This window comes from Pelobates fuscus, chromosome 3 (assembly GCF_036172605.1).
Source record: "Pelobates fuscus isolate aPelFus1 chromosome 3, aPelFus1.pri, whole genome shotgun sequence".
NCBI lineage: Eukaryota > Metazoa > Chordata > Amphibia > Anura > Pelobatidae > Pelobates > Pelobates fuscus.
Window position 1 is genome coordinate 44931884 of NC_086319.1, and position 21749 is coordinate 44953632.

The window sequence follows — 21749 nt, forward strand, 5'->3', positions numbered from 1 at the left end:
GTTAGTGATACATATCTGTATCCCTAATGCTACAGTCCTGATGTGCCTGATTAGTCCAGGGACACCCACAGAGTAAAAAAAAAAAACTCTCCTCATGCCATGGCCTCCTCCTTGGCTGAGGATGATGGTCCTATCTTATGCTCCTCATAGAGGTACATTGGAGACTGTAGGTGCATGCCCGGCACTCGCCGCAATGCGCCAATGACTTTGCCATAGAAAATTGAAAACAATAATATTCTATGGCAGAATGTGAAGGCACTGCGCATGTGCATGTAATATCAAAGTGTGTTATGCGAGCCGTCAAGTACCTGCTCTCCTGACCAGAGGGCTTGCAGATGTGGCTTGAAACTGCACTTCCCCGACTTCTAGTTATTAAAATAAAGGGATTTGGGGGTAGGACTGAAGGCACTGGAACAACTTTAATAAATGCCTATGAGTGTTCCTTTAAACTCATTGTCAACTTTACTGCTAAACATGAGGAAAGGTAGTCTCTACTTTTGTCGTTAGAGAATGGAAGGGGGGGGGGGGGGGGGGGGGAGGAAGAGAGATGCAGCCACACTGAGCTATGTAGGAGCATATTAGATAAAGTTTATTTTTGGTGACACACATTTTAAGCAGGGACGTATGCCATCAGCACAGAACTAAAGACTACATGAGATGGCAAGCTGCCAGTTGATTCATGTTTAATGCTTGGTGAGGCATTCTCTAATCCTTGGGGTGTAGCTGCACATGAAGCGTGTACTGTTTGATAATGCACTAAGCATTTGGATGGGTGAATCCTTAAAGGAGCTCTCCATGCACGATAACCTCTACAGCATGCCTACCTACCCTGGCACCCTCATTAATAGTATTCAAACGTTTTTTAGGCCAATTTGACTTTTTACATGGGGTACACGAGCACAGCTCCACTGCCTCACCCGGAGAGCCTGCGTAAGAGCTTCTGTTTGCTACTCTGTGATAAGGCCCACAGTGCATGCTATGTCATTGGCAGAGAGCGTCAACAGGTCGCTCGCAGCCAATGAGAGAACCTGTGTTAAGCAGGGCTTGGCACAGACAAAGTTTCTGGCTGAGGTAGTGGAGGCGAGGAGTGGTGCCTGGCAAACATCAGATAAGAAGTCAAATCATTCTAAATCTGCTTTATTACAGGGGGGGAGGGGGGTAGAGAAGAGTGTTGCCATGACAATCATAACAGCATAACCACTACAGCACACTGTAGTTGTTATGGTGCTTGTAGTGTTCCTCTAATTATTCACTGTAGTGGAAGTCTTAGAGGCAATAGAAGCTAGCATAAAGTTTGTGTATATTTACTTTTTTAGCAGTATTACTGGTACAGTATTTAGGTTGCTTTTCATTACTTGTAAAATAAATAGAATTCAAAACTAGACCTGTATAGTCCTGAATATGACCCGGTAGTCTCCATTTTGAGCCCTTGTTCGTTCTGTGCTTTCCACTGGTGTCTGGGAAGAAAGAGGTCTGAAATTTAATAATCATTGTTAAACAAACTTGACTTTTCTCCATGTCATTTCCATTTATATCAGCCGTGGTCTGTATCTGGAGTAGAGGACAGTCAGTCCTGAAGAGCCACCAATAGTCTAGGTTTTGTCAATTGTAATAAAACAGGCAAATACATAATCCTGAATTTTTGGTGGGCCTTGAGGACTGGTTTGGGAACCACTGCTCTAGCAAATACAGGGGTCTATGGAAAATCCCACCAGAATCTATTCTTGCATATATGCTTTTAGATGCTATAGGCATCATAATCAAAAAACAGATTATACTTTAAGACATACGTGGTCCCTACTTTGTCTAATGATCTGTTCTGACTGTTGGCATTAGACTGTTGGCTCTGCAACGCACAGGGAGTTTTTAGACTTTTTGTTTTTATATATTTTTTTGGTTATAATAAATTATTTGCTGTGCAGTTGGTACATTTTTTTTTTTTTCAACCTTCTAGACATCACATGCTCCTGGATTCTCACCACATTAATAAGACATGGAATAAAAAAAAACAAACAAAAAAAAAAAAACTATCTATAAAGCACACACTGTGTAGGAAGTTGACCTGATGTGTACTAGTATAAAACTCCTCTGTGTTCTTCTGGTTTTTAGGCAATCCTTTTAAAAGAACCGTTAGAGTTCAGCATTACAAATAAATAAGGGATCAACCGATATTGATTTTTTTTTTTTTTTTTTAGAGCCGATGCCCATAGTCTGTGAATTTTTAGGCGATTGGCGATAACTTACTGATATTCTGTACATTTACTGTTTTGAAAAAGAAACAATTACTACACAAATGTACGTTTTACTGAACATGTTTATTTAATATTTCTTTTAGCAAATTTTTTTTTTTAAGTGATGAAGGCACAACATATATGTCAGATTTTTTTTTTTTATGCTTTCAAGAATATTTGGTGTTCCTCTCCCCTCCCCTCCCTGTTCCTTAGTGTACCTCTCCTCTCCCTTCCCTGACTATTAGTGGTCCTACCCCTCCCCTTAGTGTTTCTCTTCATCACTGGTTACACACAAACACACACACACACACACACACACACACACACTCTCTCTCTCTCTCTCTCTCTCTCTCTATCTATCTATCTATCTATCTATCTATCTATCTATCTATCTATCTATCTATCTATCTATCTATCTATCTATCTATCTATCTATCTATCTATCTATCTATCTATCTATCTATCTATCTATCTATCTATCTATCTATCTATCTATGTATGTATCTATGTATGTATCTATCTATGTATCTATCTATGTATCTATCTATGTATCTATCTATGTATCTATCTATGTATCTATGTATCTATCTATGTATCTATGTATCTATGTATCTATGTATCTATGTATGTATCTATCTATGTATCGATTTGAGGATCTCCTCTCCTGTTCCTGTGTGTAAAAAAAAAAAAAAAAAGGGGAAAAAAAAAAAACTTGACTCGAACAATAGTGTATCTCCTGGGCAAGTACATTACTTCTGACAGAGAAGCATTGGGGACCCTACGGCATATGTGCTGCAGTAGCCACACGACACCATTACACTGCTCTTTATCTTCACAAATCATAGAATCTGTAAAAACACATTTATTTGCGTGAGCAAGAACCTTAATCCAGATGTTTGATACTTTGGAGGGTAAAACTACTTGTATTAAAAAAGCAACACTTTTATAAAGTAAGACAAAGAACACTGTTCTTATTTCTGTATTTCTAACTAATCTTTTTAAAAGATTGTTTAAAAAACCCAAAAGGCAAACACTGGTAACCTCTAAAGCACTCTGCAACAGTACTTCTTTAACATGCTTTATTTTTACTCTAACTGTAGTAATTTAATGTTTTGGAGTTGCATGTGTGGATTTTCCATTAACATAGTGATATTACAGGCATCACTTTTTTCATTTTGGTTATGGTTTATTACTTAACCTTTTTCAGGACAAGGGCTTAGGCAGATCCTGTTCCATCTGAATAGTCCTGGCATGTCATCTGTCATGAAGGGGTTAAATGACAGTCATTAGTGCAAGATCAGAATGTTAGGAAATGATTTGCATTTCTAAAGATAGGAATCCGTTTTCTATTCTTAGAATGTAAGCTCAGATGGGCAGAGCCCTCCTTTTTATGTTAATAATTTGCATTTTATATTTGTCATTTTATATCCCCACTGAAATATTAAGATTTGGTAAATATATTGCTATATATATGGTGATACTATTTAAATAGATGTTTTGTTCGCGATAACCATTTCTGGGTTTAGCATGGGTTAATAGGACATACCGGTAGGCCGAATCATGTAGTAATTTTGTGAGCACCGAATTCTGGGATAGGGCAGCTGACTATTTATTTAAAAAAAATAAAAATAATATATATATGAGATTGGACTAAATGGATAGCAGATATAAACAATCTGCCTCCCAAAAAGACCTAGTATCCTTGTAGGAACAAGCTGCCCTGCAATTATATGATAAGTATCAAGGTGAGGCACAGAGAGCAGAAAACAAAAAAAAAAAACTCTTTATTAATCCCTCATGGGGGAAACTCAAAAAATACTACACAAACATAAGTAAAATAGGGCCGTATGGAATTCTATATTAACTCATCCCAAATAAATGATCAGGAAGATTACTGTGAGTATTTTGCGACAAAATTGCCAAATATAATTGTAAGCAGTAATGATCTATGATCAAAGGGATAAGGTTAGAAAATGTAGCAAACTGATATTGAGCAGCTGGTTATCTAAAGTAAAGATGTAATAATAGTGATCCCTAGATACTTGGTTCAAAAATAATAGAAGTCACTATGCAAGATGTAAACCCTTAAGGTACAGAATAAATATAATCTATGATTAGATAAGTAAGTGCACCAAATAGGTTAATAGCAAAATGGAAATGTGACATTAGTGATAAAGCAGCAGCCCAGATCTTGATAAAGGCGACTTGTTTCGCCGAAACGCGCGTCAGGCATTTCCTTTTCAAGCGGATGATTTTAGCATAGGTCTATTGTGGTTTTCGTTTGACTTCTTTACTTTATGGAGGGATAAGTTTCAGCTTATTACTATTCTTATACTAGGGACTCCTTTCCCCAAATCTCCTATAGTATTTTAGTGCATTTGATAGATCTGGGCTGCTGCTTTATCTCTAATGTCACATATCCATTTTGCGATTAACCTATTTGGTGCACTTACTTATCTAATCATAGATTATATTTATTCTGTATCTTAAGGGTTTACATCTTGCATAGTGACTTCTATTATTTTTGATCCAAGTATCTAGGGATCACTATTATTACATCTTTACTTTAGATAACCAGCTGCTTAATATCAGTTTGCTACATTTTCTAACCTTATCCCTTTGATCATAGATCATTACTGCTTACAATTATATTTGGCAATTTTGTCGCAAAATACTCACAGTAATCTTCCTGATCATTTATTTTGGATGAGTTAATATAGAATTCCATACTGCCCTATTTTACTTATGTTTGTGTAGTATTTTTTGAGTTTAACCCATGAGGGATTAATAAAGAGTTTTTTTTGTTTTCTGCTCTCTGCGCCTCACCTTGATACTTATCATATAATTGCAGGGCAGCTTTTTCCTACAAGGATACTAGGTCTTTTTGGGAGGCAGATTGTTTGTTTATATCTGCCATCCATTTAGCCCAATCTTTTTTTCCCTATTTCTAGGGGTTATGCCCAATTGTATCTTTCAACCATCACAACTCTGGTGGATGGACTTGTTCCATTTCTAGCCAGTGCTGTTCTATATATAGTATTTCATATGAAAGCCAGTTTTCTCTGAAACCAGTACAGCTTTGAACATGCACATTATTCGTTCCATATTTAATATGCATGAAATTTGTTCAGGGACCCATACTGGTTCTTGAACACACAGTTCCTAAACGAATGTCTTGTCGTAGCAACTAATTCTTGTACACCTAACTAAGCAATTAGAAGCTGTAGGATTGTTTTTTTTTTTTTCTCTAAACACTATCTCAAATATGTTGGGTAACAATATGCACCCTTACAACTTAACAAAGGTGTTGGAGCATCCTAAGTTAACTCTCATTCATTCTGTAAAAATCGCAGGAAACTAGATTTCCACTTTGTTCTGTCAGTTTTGTACAACTTCTGCATGTAGTGTGTGTCTGCGTGCCGCACGGACGACTTGGACTGAGCTCTCTCCTCTTTGGAGAGAGATCCCAGTAATAGACCAGGCTATTGGTAAACTTATGTATGGATGGATGGATGCTATCCCTTTATAGAACAGTTTCACTCCTCCTAGGTCAGGGATAGACAACCTTCGGCTCTCCAGATGTTGTGGACTACATCCCCCATAATGCTCTTACACACATAATGCTGGCAAAGCATCATGGGAGGTGTTGTCCAAAACATCTGCAGAGCCGAAGGTTGCCTATCCCTGTCCTAGGTGATGAATGAAACTAGCCTTGGGAAAAACGTAAATCTCAATCTCTATACATCGGCAATCTATGAGATAAACAAAGTAGTTTCCTGATGTTGGGAGGGTTAAGACCACTAAACAGTTCTGTAAGTAAGGACTAGTTTAATATTGAGCTTATTGTGTGATGACAGATCCACTGTAACATGATTTGCAAAACACTTTGTTTTCTCACACGTTCCATGTATTTCCATCTTTTAACAGGTGGACTATGAAATAACCTACAGAAAGAGCGAAAAACAATGCTACATCACTGTTGATGGGGATCATGAAGTTGTTATCCTGTAACTAGATTTATTTGTGGGACATTCCTTGACTTGGTAAGTCAGTTTAGTTTTCTTTTGTGATTGTTTATTTCCTTTATGAGAAACTGGTCAAGCATTGTTTTTGTTTGTTATGTAACAGTGTAAGTTTTGTAGGAGTAGGAAATAAAGCTGTTATAAGTCCTGTAAATATATAAAAAGAAAATGCGTGGCCGACCGAGCAGCAGAGAAGACGTGTTTACACAGAGCTCTGTCCCAGACATCAGAAAAAGCCGCTTTAAACACGAAAACAAAACCCATAACACGCTGAGTGACAACCGCCCTCACACAGAAGACTCCATGGGGCGAAAACACAAAAAAACTTGCCATCCAGAGGCTCCAAAAATGCAGGATATCAGACTATCCTTCGAGAGGCCTACACCGCAGGCCCGAGCCAAAATGGCACCCGACCCGCCTAGCGAAGATGAAACCTTGGAGAACTAATAAGAGGAGGAGGAAACCCCGGCCTCAAGTCGGAGGGGACCCCCTCTAACGAGTCAGTCAGATGAGGATTCCTCCCCGGCGACGAAGAGAGATATTAAAAATCTCCCGCTGGAAATGCGGCGTGTGTGGAAGGCTGACCTCCTAGACACACGCACGGAAATAGGGACCCTCAAACAACGAGTCACGGAGATCGAGACAAAAGAAACAGCCAGAGAACAGAGTGTGCAGGACACCCACAATAAGCTGCAAGTATAAACAGAACAAGTAAAAAAAACTTACCAAGTCGCAGTTAGTGATGGAGTCCAGACACAGACGGAAGAACATCCGCCTCCGCGGAATTCCGAAACATATTGAGGGGGACACAGCACTGCCCTTCCTTTGACGCTTCATAGCCTCACTGGGTATAGGGGGCCACACAAGTCCAGAGACACTAACGTCAGCGTTCCGGGTCCGCAAATCCGCGGCTGCCCCAGCAGATGCCCCAAGAGACGTAATTGCCACGACCAAAGACATCGCAATCCAATCTGCGATCATGGCCAAATCGAGAGAGCTGGGAACCATGCACTTCGAAGGCTGTGATATTGCCATATACGGGGACCTCCCATTTGCAGTCCTCGCAGTCAAGAGACCGCTAACACCATTGGCCCGTCAGCTGAGAGAGGCGCGGATCAGATATCGGTGGGGGGTGGATGGCTCCCTCCTGGTAACACAAGGAAACGACATACTCACCCTCTCCTCTCCAGAGAACAAAGAGACTTTCCTCCAGAAATTGACATCGAGCACGAATATCCCAGCGACAGTCCAGAAGCCGAGAACAGACACACAGGGACCCACCAGAGTTCGCCCGTTAAACCAGTAGGCTAGACTCCTAGTTAAACCACGCCACCTGTAGAAACACCACACACATAGCGGCCCTTTGAAGTTCCCAGTAACTAAATAGCGAGACACACAATAGTGGCCCAACACTTTCCATCTATAAACCCACTGGATGCCTAGTAAGCAGTAGCTAGCACCTCTCAACGACATATGACACAGAATCATGCTAGATAGTGAGACACACAATAGCTGCCCAGCATTCCCAATTATGCACACACTTGAAGACAGATAAACAGTGGCCTAACCCTCTTAATGACCTACGGCAGAGTCACACTTACCAGTGGGCAATAGTGGGGCCACATAAAGAACGAACGAGGGATACCCCTATCTACATACATAAGGCTCAGTACGGTCAAAACTAATCAGGGCACCTTTGACTGCCACTAATCCACATATCGCCTATTCACTGTTTATTGTACCAGAGTTAATATGTGAACTTTATCACTTCTTATATTATGTGAACGTTATCACTTCTTATATTATGTACCAGATGTATTTTACACTGTGAAAACACCAATAAAATACAAATTAAAAAGAAAATGCGTAGCCATATGATAAAACCATAAATGTCAACTCGTGTTCATTTCTAAATCAGTCCAAAGCTGCTGCTACCACACTGAAGTGTGAAATCCCCCCCTAACACACCCAAAAAGTATTGATCCAACAAACAAAAATAAGTGAACTGCTTAAATTTGAACAAAGTGCTTCTACTGATAAATATGATGTAAGTACCTTAAAAATTAGACTGATGAAAGTTAAACAATGACTCATACCATCAAACAAAAAGTATATAGAATAGTGTCAAATATTTTACAAAAGTGATAAATGCTTAAAGGACATGAGGACCGTGTAAGACCTAGCTCTGGTTCTGATAGCAGCGGGATCTGTAAGGGGACCCTCCCCTTCTTGAAATCGGGTAAATAGTCCCTATGAGACAACTCAAAGAAGAATATACATAGGGTAGTACTGTAAACCCAAGGAAAGATTTTTAAGTGCAGTCAATTTAGTACTCTCAAGGCTCAGTGGAAAACACAGTATATGGTTATTTGTCTTTTGGGAGTGGAGTGTCCCCTTTAAGTTTCCAGGTTATGTATCCGGGTGCCCTTTAATGCTATGTGGTCTGGTTGTGGAAATAAGTACATTGATCTGGGAATCTGAAGAATCCAAAGAACTTGGTCTTGACGGGTCTCTTGCAAGTCAGCACTGGGACTGGAAGGATGTGGTCAGACATCACTTGCTTCTAGCACACACACAGCCTTGTATAGAAAGGTGTATCAACCAGCACCCAAAAAATATGGAACTAGAAATACTTTTTTTTAGTCCCCTACTGTGTGCTTATATCTACCGTAATAATCTTTGTGTGTATCTGTGTTAGACTCAATGAGTGCCTCTATGTTTGGTAATGCATAGGTCTAACTGAGAATGTGTATCTGTTTGTGTGTTTTGCAGATTGCCTCTGTGTGGGCTTTGTGTGTCTGTGAGTGTGTGTCAAGGGATTCTGTAAAATGGCTTTGTATAGGGCCCGGCAATATTTATTTTTGCTTCTTTCTTTTTTCATTTCTTTATAATAGTGTTTCTGCGTAATATTCTTCCCTGGTCTATTTTCAAATTGCTTGTGACTTTTAGTTTCTTTGTTGAAGTATACAGATGAGCTTTTCTGAGCGGTAAATTGAATCTGCACTTCAAATTTCATTAGGGTTGCAACACTGTCATTGTGATGGAAGAATACCCTAGTGTAGGTTAAATCTGTGTTCAGGAATTTTCAATATTTGATTTTAAAGTAACACTTTTAAGGAACACGTTTGTGTTAGGAATACAAACATGAACCAATATGTTCCTCAGCAACCGCGGCCCCTCTCCAACATAGTTAAACAGCTCCTGTGCGTCCTCCGTCACCCGATGGGGGGGACACCTGATGTGTATGCTCCTCAAGTGCTTTTTAGGCCTTTCATTGCTTTAATCCTTTACTATAGGGTTTTCTCTGATGCTGGTCGTCCTCATGCAGAGCATGAGGACGTCCAGCGTTGTTTTATGAAGTCAAACCATAGAAATGAAAAATAAACGCACTCTCATAAGGTTTGGAAATTTAAACTCTTTAAAAACAATTCTCAGAACTTGTTTAATAAGGTTGTGTGATTGACTGACAAACAAAGGAATTATGGTTGGGAATGCAGAAATCAAGTGGCTTAAATCCAATATGGCAGAGAATTGAGCAGGGAGACTGCAGGAGCACAATCTATATACCCAAACCACTTCATTTCACTGTAGTACCCCTTTAAAGAAACACAATATATGTATTACAATTATTTATACAGTGCCAGCATATTCCACAGCCCGTACAATTGGTGAATAATAAAAAAATGTAATTCTAACAAAATATTGTTAACCTACTGAAATAGTAGGTGAAGAGGGCCCTGCCCAAATGAGCTTTAAAAAATAGATCTATAATTTCTTCTTCTATTTTTTATTTTTTCAATATGTTTTTCTTAGATATGTACCTTTTTAGAACAGTAGATTATGGTTTGTTCATTTTGCTAGCATAAGTCTCACATGAGCCATGTGTTCCATTTATAAGTTAAATCAAATAGTACATCAAGAGTGGAAGGGATCTGGGCTGTCTTCCATCGTCTAGCAATGGCCAGCATGGCGGCTGTCAAAATAGGTCAATCATTTCAGAAGACCCCTTGGAACCACATTTCTTCAGATTTTTTTATTTTAGTATTTTTTTTTGTTAATGCTTGTTTATGTTTGTTCCTTATAACACACTTTATATTAAAAGGAGTGGGTATATAAAAAGGAGAGGAACAAATGGGGGGGAGGGGGGGAGGCGTTAATTAAAGAAGTTAAAAAAGGGGGGAAAAAACAAGTCGGATAGTATGATGACCTGTTTTATACTAAAACATGAAACCGTTTTAACTAATTCTCTAATTAGTATGCTTTATGATCTCTAGTTATTTTGGTACAGATATTAATATATACTTTTAATCACTCTGTGACCTCTTCTAATGTGACAATTTACATTTCAAACATTTTCACATTAATAGTGTGTCTGATTGCTCAGGCGTGTCGAGACATTAGCTGTTACTAAACACAATGGGGATTTCAGAATATGTTTATTCTAGATCTCATTAAAGCGGCACTGTCATGCCGAACTTACCTTTCATCAATCTCTTCCTCTTCTCCCCCTCTCTCGGGATCTGTTATTCTTTTCTTCCTGTCTTCTTTAGTTTTCTTTAAAATCATAAGACAAAGTAGGGTCTCTTTGCCTTATGGAGGATTCCTCCGCTTGACCAGCTCTGACCAGCGGAGGAGCAAAGTGTGCTTCATTTCCGCTGGTCAGAGCAATTTTCCCATAATCCTTACCTTTCCTCTGTGTTCCCGCGATGCTTCCTGTCATTTTAGACGAAACTGCCGAATTGCGTTCTAACTGAATGAGAACAGTATGTTTGTTTTAGAACGCAATTTGGCACTTTGTTCGGATCGGAATTTCATTCTAATGAATGAAACTCCGATCCTATTGATTGATGTGGCTGCATCTTGCAGCCGCTTAGTAGATAACTCCCCAATTCCCACGGTATCAGGGAGTTATCTACTAAAAGGCTGAAAGACCTGAACTGGTCTTTCAGCCACATTTACTAACACTAAGTAAAAATGACTTGGTATTAGTAAATAATATGCCCCTACTCGCTATACCGCGAGTAGGGGCATGTCTAGTAAGCAGTGAGCAGGTGGGGGACATAATGGTAATAAGGGGGGACCTACTGTCCTCCCCCCAGCCCCCACCCCATGGCGGCGGGTGGGGGCACCAAGTCAATTCCCCCCCCTCCCCCATCAAGGTGACTAGGGGTCCCCAAGCCCCTAGTCACCCACCCCCCACTCAAATAAAAATTACCCCCCTCATTACCATTATGGCCCCCACCCGCCGCCCAGGGGTGGGGGCCTGGGGGCGAGGACAGTAGGTTCCCCCCCCCCCCCCCCTATTACCATTTTTTTTTTACAGTGAGCAGCTACAGGCTGCTCACTGTTTAGTAGACATGCCCCTACTCGCGGTATAGCGAGTAGGGGCATTGGGGAGATTTTAATCTCCCTTGTGCTATTATGGGGATCATATTGACCCCCATAGAGTGAGGGGGGGACCTGGGGGGCTTATGAAGTGGTGGGGAGCACAGCTCCCTGCCGCTTCTGTCTTTACATATTACAAGGAGGGAGCTGCACGCCGGTAGCTCCCTCCTTGTAATAAACCAAACAAACAAACGAACACTGATATTCGGTGTTTGTTTGTTCGTTTGATTTGTTCTATTCATTCATTTGTCTGTCTGATGAATGAATGAATAGGTGAAATTTCCGTTTGCATGTCCAGGTGTTTCACTGGGCATGTGCGGGAATCTCACAGTCTGTCTAGTGTGGGCAGATGACGTGTCCCACAGGGACTTCACCTACCCACACAAAGATGGCGGCGCCCTGAATAAAGATCGGGGCAGAAAATAAAGAATAAAAATAGGTAATGTGGGGGGCTTAGGGGCAATTGGGGGTGACTAGGGGGTCAATTGGATGTAGTGGAGGCGGGAGGGGGGTTAAAAAACAAAAACAAAAACAAAAACGGGATTCGGCATGACAGTGCCGTTTTAAAGACATTTTATTTATTTTTTTTCAAATTCTTTATTTTTGGAGTGACAGTGATATTTCTGTTTATAGCACAACACAAGTTACATGACAAGTTCCACTGAGTACATAGGTTTGGGTACAATTTGCATTGGAACATACCGCGTCCGCGGTTTAGGTATATTTTCTCAGGTTTGTTAGTGTTAGCTAATTGGTGTCACATTTATACATTACGTATATTGTACATAGGAGTAGTACAGTGAGAAACGAAAATATTCAAGAAAGAGAACGACAAAAAGAAAAACATAATAACGGTGCACGATATAGAGGTGCATAGGTAAACTTAATTAAACCATGTAGCATCCAGCCCGGAGGGTCGAGCCTCGTAGCCCAGACCTGTGCTCCGAGTGTGGGGTATCCACTCATGTAACATCAAACAATGCGCATTGGCTGGATACTTAATGAGTATGTCCTCTCGATGTTGTGGATGAGTAGACTTAGTCTGTTGTCCCTCATCCTCTCCATTATGGATAAACAGAGGGGGGGGGGGGGAGGATAGTCTGGGGGGGGGGTGGGAGCGGGTTCTCATGGTGAGAGTCGGAGCGCCATGTAGGAGGTGGTTCCCTTTTTACCAGTTTAGTGTGGTGTCGGTTCTAGGCTTTGTGTCAGTGGGGTGGTCCTAGTATGGTTTGTTCACGATCCCCAATCACCAGCCATCCACATTTCCCAGATTTTTTCGTAGGTTTTGATATTACCTCTAACTCGTGCTGTGAGGTCGTCCATAACCCATATATCCTTTATTTTATGGATTACTGCGGCCACCTGGGGGATTTCTGGTTGAAGCCATGCCTGCGCCATGGTAAGTCTGGCCGCTAACGTGATTTTATGAAGCAGTTTTTGTTGCTTCCTAGGCCAATCGTCTAGAGTTCTCGAAAGCAGGAACACCCATGGGTCTATAGTTATGTGCCTGTGGAATACTTGTTGCAGTAGGTTCCCTATATCTCTCCAATAAGCCCGTGCTTTTGGGCATTCCCACCACATATGGATGTAAGTCCCCTTATGTCCGCACCCTCTCCAGCACAGGTCGTCTGGGGTTTTTCCCATGCGGTATAGTTTTGCCGGGGTCGTATACCATCTCAGCATGGTCTTGTAGGCCTGCTCTTGTTGGGTGACGCATATTGAGATAGCCTTGTTCGCTTCCCATATTTCTCTCCAGTCTGTGCCCTCTAGTGTCTCATTGAGGTCGGATTCCCACTGTGTGGTGTAGGGGAGGTTGCCCCAATCTGAGCTGTTTGTGCATAGGTGTTATAAGCCCCTTTGGCGGATTTTCTTTGAGGCACATTCGTTTGAAACCTGTGAGTGCAGTGGTTGCTGCCGTTTTTGCTAATTTATGTTGTGCGAAGTCTCGAATTTGCATGTATCTAAAGAAGTCTGAGGGGCCTAATCTGGTCCTTTCTGTCAGCTTTTCAAACGTCACCATTTGGTTCCCTTCATATAAATGTATCGCCCTCTGTAGCCCTGCCTCTTCTATGTTTTTAAAATCTTGGGCCCTCATTCCCGGTAAGAAAGCTCTATTTCTAAACAGGGGCATCATTGGGGAGGGGGCTGTGGTTAGTTTGAATTTTAGGGCCGTGGAGTCCCATACCCGTAGGGAGTTCAGTATGGCTGGGCAGCCTGTGCGTAGGATAGCCCTGTGTTCTCTGGGACCCATATGTAGAATTGGGGCAAATCGGCTCCTGTTAAGCCAGCTTCTAGGTCTGCCCATCTGCGGTTTCCCGGCGTTGAATGCCACATGGCCACTTGTGCCAATTGAGCCGCTAGGTAGTAGTTGTAAAGATGGGGTAACCCCAACCCCCCTCCGTCTTTGGGTCTGTATAGTATGTTGCGGGCCACTCTGTGTCGTTTGCGCTGCCATATAAAGTCTCCGATTGCCCTCTGTAATGGGGCCAGGTCCTTTTTAGTGACGGGGATGGGGAGGGCTTGGAAGAGGAAGAGGAGCCTGGGGAGTATATTCATTTTTATCGTGTGTACTCTCCCTATCCAAGATATGGGCTTATCTGTCCATTTGTCAAGGTCCGCGTCCAGGGTCTTAATAAGGGGGGTGTAGTTGGCTCCGTAGAGCTTTCGGGGATCAGCCGTCAGATGTATCCCTAGATACTTGATCGTGGTATGTGGTGGTGGTTCCTAATGTGCATTGTGTCGTTTGCTGTCATGGCTATTGGGAGGGCAGTGGATTTTGATAGGTTGACTTTATATCCTGAGAGGGTTCCGTATTCGGTTAGGTCTCTGTCTAGTGCCGTCATTGAATTTCCTGGATTTCTAAGGGTGAGAAGGACATCGTCTGCATATCCCGAGACTTTATATGTTTGGTCGCCCACTGTGATTCCCTCTATGGCCCTGTTTGATCTGATTGCTTGTAGCAGGGGTTCTAATGTGAGTACGAACAGGAGGGGCGACAGTGGGCAGCCTTGGCGTGTGCCGTTATGCAGGGTGATGGGGGATGTCTTGGCGCCAGGGATCCGTATGAGTGCCTTGACGTCGGTGTACATGGCTTGGATTGTTTTTATATATGTTTCTGGGAATTGGAGATGTCGTAAGAGTTCAAACAGGTATAGCCAATTAACTCTATCGAACGCCTTTTCGGGGTCGAGAGAACGAGCGTTGGGGTTTGTGAAGTCGTCTGCGTCCATATTAGGTGGATGTTACGTCTGGTATTTTCAAATAGTTGGCGGTCGGGGATGAATCCCACTTGGTCGGGATGAACTAATTCATGTATGTGTGGGGACAGTCTGTCAGCTAGTATCTTAGCTAATAGTTTTACGTCATGGTTGATCAATGATATGGGCCTGTAATGTTCTGGGTATGATGTGTCCTTCCCCGGTTTAGGTATTAATACAATGTGGGCTGTGGACATATCTGGGTCGGGGCGTCCGCCCTGCATCAGGTGGTTGAACCATCCTAGCAGGTGGGGTATCAGTTCCTCCCTATACGTCTTATAATAGCTGCCCTCGTAGCCGTCTGGGCCCGGGGCTTTATGTCCTTTAAGTCGGGTGATGGCTCTATCTAGTTCGTCTGTTGTGAATTCTTCCCCTAGGGTTTCTGTGATTGAGGGGGTCAGTTTCGGGAGGTTAAGTTTGTGGAGATATTGCCTAATCTCGTTCTGCATGTGCGGGGTCTTGTCTGCGTCTGTGGGTGTGTGGTTGTATAAAGTTTTATAGAATTCTGTGAATATTTGAGCTATGTCGGTGGGTGCTGTCTTTGTCTGACCTGCGTGGTCTCTAATTGCCGTGATATGATTTCGTTTTGGCCGCGGGCGGAGAGTTCGCGCCAATAGCGTGTGCATTTTGTTGGCTTGTTCATAGAAATTTCTCTTGGACCAGGTCATTGCCTTAGCTACGTCATCTAGTAGGGTTTCTCTGATGTGGCGTCTGGTAATTTGTAGGGCTGTGAGTCCTTCGGGGGTGGGGTTTGTTTTGTGTCTCTGTTCTTGGGTGTGGAGGTCACGTAAAAGGGATTTTAAATGTGTCGTTTTTCGTATCTTTTTTCTGGTCGCCTCCCTGATCATGACCCCCCTGATGACCGACTTATGAGCGGCCCATATGGTGGCCGGTGTCAGGTCCTGAGTGGTGTTTAGTTGGAAATATTCTACTATCTCTTTGCGAATAGTCTCTTTGATATCTGGGTCTTGTAGAAGGGAGGTGTTTAGTTTCCAATTCCATTGGGTTCCCGTGCTCAGACTGCCCAGTTCTATGGTAATGTCAGCATGGTCGGACCAGGTGATAGATCCTATTGATGTCTTAGTGGTTCTTTGGATGGTTTGGCCATTAACTCGAAAATAGTCTATGCGGGAATATGAGTCGTGGGGCGCTGAGTAGAATGTATAGTCGACCTCCCCTGGGTGTTGGGCTCTCCATGCGTCTATCAGACCCGATGAGTTTATGAAGTCATGTACCAGTCTATCCTGTCTCCCTCTGCCGTGCGAGCGTGGTAGACCCCTTATGGTCCCCCTATCTGTAGCTGGGCACGGAGCAGCGTTAAAGTCGCCTCCCATTATGATCATGCCGTGTTGTAGGGCCCGTAACTTTGCATTCATTTGGTCCCAGAAATCCCTGGTTGGTTCGTTAGGTGCGTATATATTTATCAGGTGTATGGTGTGTGCATATAATGTCCCGGATAGTATAATGTATCTCCCGTCTGTATCCTGGTTGACCTCTGTGACCCGTAGTGGGCAGCGTTTGTGTATCAGTATCGCAACACCGTTGCGCTTGGAGTGCGCTCTAGCTTCATAACCTGTGTTGTATATATGGTCTTTGAGGGAAAACCCTAGAGATTTTGGGAGGTGGGTTTCCTGTAAAAAGGCTATGTCTGGGCCTAGTCGTTTAAGTTCCCTGTATAGGAGTCTGCGTTTTTTGGGGGCGTTCAACCCTTTAACATTCAGGGAATTAATTTGTGTGGTCATGGTGGTGATTGGGTTGCGTGCGTGTGAATTGACTTACGGGTGTTGCTTTCCTGCTGATTCTAAGGTGTTGTCTTTGGGGTGTCCCAATTCCTTGTTGCCTTGACCTCTTAGACTGAGACGCTCCGGTCACCATGAGGGGGGAAAGGGAGGGGAGGGAAAGAGAGAAGTTATTCATTTTAACATACACATATTTACAGAAACAAATACAAGTAACGTACAAAAAACATAGTAGAAAGATAAACCGTCTGGTCTTATCGTTTGCCAGACTCGTGTGGGGCGTCTGCATCGGAGCTGCTCACCCTAAAAAATGGGTTCAGTGCACCGATACAAGGTCCCGAACTCGTACCAACTAGTCCGTTAGGCCCTGTGGTGAATGCATGAGCACTGCTGTGGGGTTGTCTCAGCGCCCTGGTAGTCCTGCCCGCCGGTCTGTGTGTTGCTCTTGTGGACTTTCCGCTGTTCGTCTCGTACATGGTTGGGCAATGTTCTTTTGGGCATCCCGACACCCAGGAGTCTCCCTATGTCTGGAAGAGGAGTGGTGAGCCTCTTAACCCTGTTATGCATGCAGTCCCTGTCTAGTGACACAATTCCCTTTTGCCCCATTCCCCACCCCAATCAGTCTGGGATCAAGTGTCCAGGTGGTATTCTGGTTTTTTTTTTTTTTTTTTTCTCCCAGGCTAGCTGTGGATCACCTCTGCCACTTGTCTGGGTATTCTACCTCAGTTAGTAAGTTTTTTAGCTAAAAGTTTGTTCTTGGACAGGGGCATAACCTTTAATAGTCTCTTTGTTCTTTATGTCCTCATTTTTTTTTTTTTTTTTTCGTTTGTTGTTTTTTCTTATTTTTTTTTTTTTTTTTAAATGTTAGTTGTCTGTATCCGTTAAAGTCATGTTGGCTATCTTAATATTTTGAATGAGTTTGTATTTTTTATATTTTTGTTTATATTCGTTATTCGTTTTTTGTACAATGAATTATGTCCTGCCGTCGTGGGGTTGGTTACTCTGAGGAGATAGGTTCCCTTTTATCTTTTTCCCATCTCTTTTAATTATCTATTTATATACAGTTTAAGGTTAATGTCCCCTTTTTTTATTTTTCCCTTTTTTTTTTTTTGTTGTGTTTTATCTTATATTACTAATATTGTTGGGGTACTTGGGGGGGGGGGGAGAGAGAAGAGTGATCTAGGGGGGGGGGGGGGCTTGGTCGTCCATGGTATCCCTGTGTACCTCACCCTTCCGAGGTTGCATGTCCATGTGGGGTAGATCATGATGACAGGGAGCAAGAGCATAAGTAGTCAGCAGTGAGGGTCGCCTTCTCTATTCCCCAACTGTGTACCACTCTCTGGGTAGCTGCTGTAGGTCCGGGTTTGCGGTCTGCCATTGTAGGTTCGGCGGGGCCTGTATGTCCAGTGTTTGGAGGAAGGCCGTTGCGTCCCCATCAGGCGCCAGTGTCTTCGGCCTTCCATTTTTGAAGGCCATGAGCTTAAATGGGTGTCCCCAAGCATATTTTATATTGTGATTTCTGAGTAAGTCCGTGATCGGCCGCCATTCCTTGCGCCTCTGGAGGGTCTCTGGGGCCAGGTCTTGGAACAGGAGAACTTTAGCCCCATTATAAGAGACTGGGCCTTCTCTGCTGCGCTTCATTATAGTTTCCTTTGTCTGAAAGTTTTGGAACCGCATTATGATATCTCTCTGTTGTTTAGTGTCAGCTTTCCTGGTGCCCAGGGCTCTATGCACCCGATCAAGATGCCATTGGTGTTCAGGGATGCTTGGTGCAAGGGGCTTTAAGATTGCCATTACTATGTCCTGTAGGCTTCCCTCCCCTTCACCTTCAGGTAGGCCTCTCAGCCTAATATTATTTCGGCGTGAGCGGTTGGCTAGGTATTCAAGTGCGATTTCCGCTGTCCGCAGCCTCATGGTGAGGTAATTTACCTGGCTGGTGACCTCGTTGTGTGCTCTGACGGTAGTCTTCTGTCTCTGTTCCAGGATGGTCGTGCGGTGCCCCAGTGCCGCGATCTCGGCCTTTACCTCCGCAGTGGTTCTGTTGATCTCGCCTGCCAGGAAAGTTTTCACCTCCAGCAGTTGTGCGATGATCTGGGAGGTGTCCCCTTTCGGTGAGCTGGGGCTCCGTGGGGACTCCGGTCGCACCGGCGTCGAAGTGGTCTTAGGGCTGTGCCGGCCGCCATCTTGTTGCTCAGGCTGGGCCGCGCGGGAAGCCGCGAACATGTCTGCCACGGACGTACCCGCTTCTGTCGGCTTCTTGTTCGATTTCCGCTGCAGCCTTCTGTCCATGCCGCTGCACAGAGTTTTTTGGTGTTTTTTGCTCTTTAGGTAGCGATTGTGTGCTTTAGGGCCTAATGTCGGTGGGAGCTCAGCTTACATGCGTCCGCTCGGCTTCACGGTCAGGCCACGCCCCCCCTTTAAAGACATTTTATATGCTATGAATAGGTAATGTGTGTGTCTGTCTAGCCCCAAGTTGATTATAAAGTACTTGTGATTTATGATGGAGCACTTTTTTCCTTTTCACAGTGCAGACATGTTAGATTTTCCTGATTTAATAGTTTAAAAACTTGAATCTTGAGGTTTTTAAAAAAACATTTTTTTTTTTTTTTTTAGGTTAATGTAGATTCTGGGATTGAGCAACAATGTGACCCTAATGTGTAAAACATGGTGTTTTTTTTTTAGTTTTCAAAGAACCAATCTACGCACCTTAATCCTTTCAGTAAGATGCAGTGGTTATGGTGCTTAGCATGCCCCTTTTAATCTTTATCTAGTATGACATTGGTAGTCTGACGGACTGTAATATTTAAAGTATTATCTGGTACCTGCTTGCATCCTTTCGTTGAGGCTTAAAGTTTTTGTATGTGAATATATGCCAGTCCTGGAGCAGCAGGAAAGGCAAATATTGACCACCCCAATTAACCTTCAGACAGTTAATAAAATACCATGATTCACTGAGAGTTTTTACCTGTCGAAGGAGACACAATAGCAGGTTGACTACGAGCATATAACTTTACTTTTAATTTTTATTTTTTGTGGCTTCCTACAGTCAATATTTCCAACACTAATGAAGCCGTGCTCATATGATGGCTGTTTGAGTTGCCAGTTACTTTTAGATATTTATATGAAAGATCATCAAAACGCTGCTAAATTACCGGTAAATACTCGAGCGTAGAATTTTCCAGGCAATTTGTATCCCTATTAAGAGAGTTCACCTAACCTGATTTGAACTGACAGGCTGATTCGGCGCTGTCAGTGAAAGTAAACTGCCACTTTATTACTGTGGGATTTTAATTTTTTTTTATCTCACTCCGATTCCTTTTTGTTTTGTTATTTTACATTTTGTTAAAGGAGCACTATCTGTTCAGAAACACAAACCTGTATTCCTCATCCTATAGTGTTAAAACCACCAGCTAGCCCCCCTAAACCCATCTTGCCTCCCTAAATATACTAAAATCTTACTTGTATTCAAGTCTGCAGCTCATGGCTCTGCCCCTGTTTGCCTTTGAACTGCCTCTGTCTGCTGACATAATCAGAAGTGGTGGTCTGAGCTAATTACAGTGCTTCCACATATGATTGGCTGAGACTGTCAAGGAGGCAGGTCGGAAGCAGAGCCAGCAATAAGTCAAACACAGCCCTGGCCAATCAGTATATCCTAATAGAGATGAATTGAAAGTTCAGTGTCTGCATGCAGAGGGTGGAGACACTGAATAGCAGTGCTGCTTATTCTGAAGCACCGCCCCAGGAAGCACCTCTAGTAGTCATCCAATGAATGGCCAGTGAAGTTATCACTAGGCTGTAATGTAAACACTGCATTTTCTCTGAAAAGACAGTGTTTACAGCAAAAAGCCTGAAGGTAATGATTCTACTCACCAGAACAAATACAATTTGCTGTAGTTGTTCTTGTGACTATAGTGTTTTGTTATATCCTACCACAACATTACTGTAACTAACAATTTTTGCATTGGACATGATGGCTCCATTTCGCGATGCTTGTGTGCTGCCATCGGTAAACTGTGCTATGACTTAACTTTTGTGATATCCTGGTTTCGCATTCTGCTCAGTTCTCCCTTCCTGCATGGTTTGATGTAACAATATAAATATGCACATTGCACGTTTGTTAGTAGGATTATCAAAAGCATTGCTCTAGAGCAGGGGTAGGCAACCTACGGCACTAGTGCCATGCACGGCACTCGAGGTGTCTTTCCACGGCACTCAAGGCTGCTAGAGCCAAACAGGGTCTGGCCTATCAGGAGTCTCAGTGAAACTTCAGATATCTGCTAATACGAAAAGGTGGTGAAGGAAAATCCTCAATGTATGCATTGCAGAACGTAGAGGAAGTGATTTCAGATCAGTTCCTCCCAGCACTTGTGAATGGGAATCCACACTGTAGTAGAGCAGCCCACAGCTGCTGTTGCAGCTCCTGTCCTTGACCTGTACCTGGCCAGCCTGGTCTCCACTGGAACCCAGGGAAGTCACCCACTCTGCTAGATATACACAGACCTGCAGAATAAGTCTCCCCTCATACAAATAATACGAACAGCCCACTCACAAACATACACACAATCCCCACAAACGCAACACCACTAACAATCCACATACATGCACACAATCCCACATGCAGCCTCTCACATGCAATACCCCAAACAGCCCCCACACACTAACAAACACATAATGTGACATATCCATCCACAAACAATTCCACAAGCAGCCCTCATACACAGCCCACATTCATATGTATCATACACGATACCATAAACTACTCCTGAACATATACAATATAATAGCTCATATACGCACAAATACAACGATACAAAGCAATTACAGTAAAAATAACACAAGCAGAATACGGCAGCATACACACCTCAATTTAAAAAAATAGGATCGGCACGCTATGGGACATCACAATCCTATATCGGCACAGTGCTGCTAAAAGGTTGCCTACCCCTGCTCTAGAGTCTAAAACGTCACCTGTTCTGTTTACGCAACAAATAAAGGAACATCTAATTTTAGAGGTTTGTGTTACATCCTGTAGTTTTTTATTTTTTTTTGCTGTTAATACTGGCTTTGGTGGAACGGAGATCCATTATTAGCTCAAATGTACACATACAAAGCATA

At 42.7% G+C, this 21749-nt stretch overlaps 1 protein-coding gene across 1 annotated transcript in view; it reads left to right on the forward strand.

The window, feature by feature from the left end:
• Positions 1 to 21749, forward strand: part of OSBPL8 (oxysterol binding protein like 8) — a 246460-nt gene that overhangs the window by 38722 nt on the left and 185989 nt on the right. The window contains exon 2 of the mRNA XM_063446989.1: positions 6159 to 6274. The gene's annotated coding sequence lies outside the window, so the exon portion shown is untranslated. The remainder of the gene's footprint in view (positions 1 to 6158; positions 6275 to 21749) is intronic.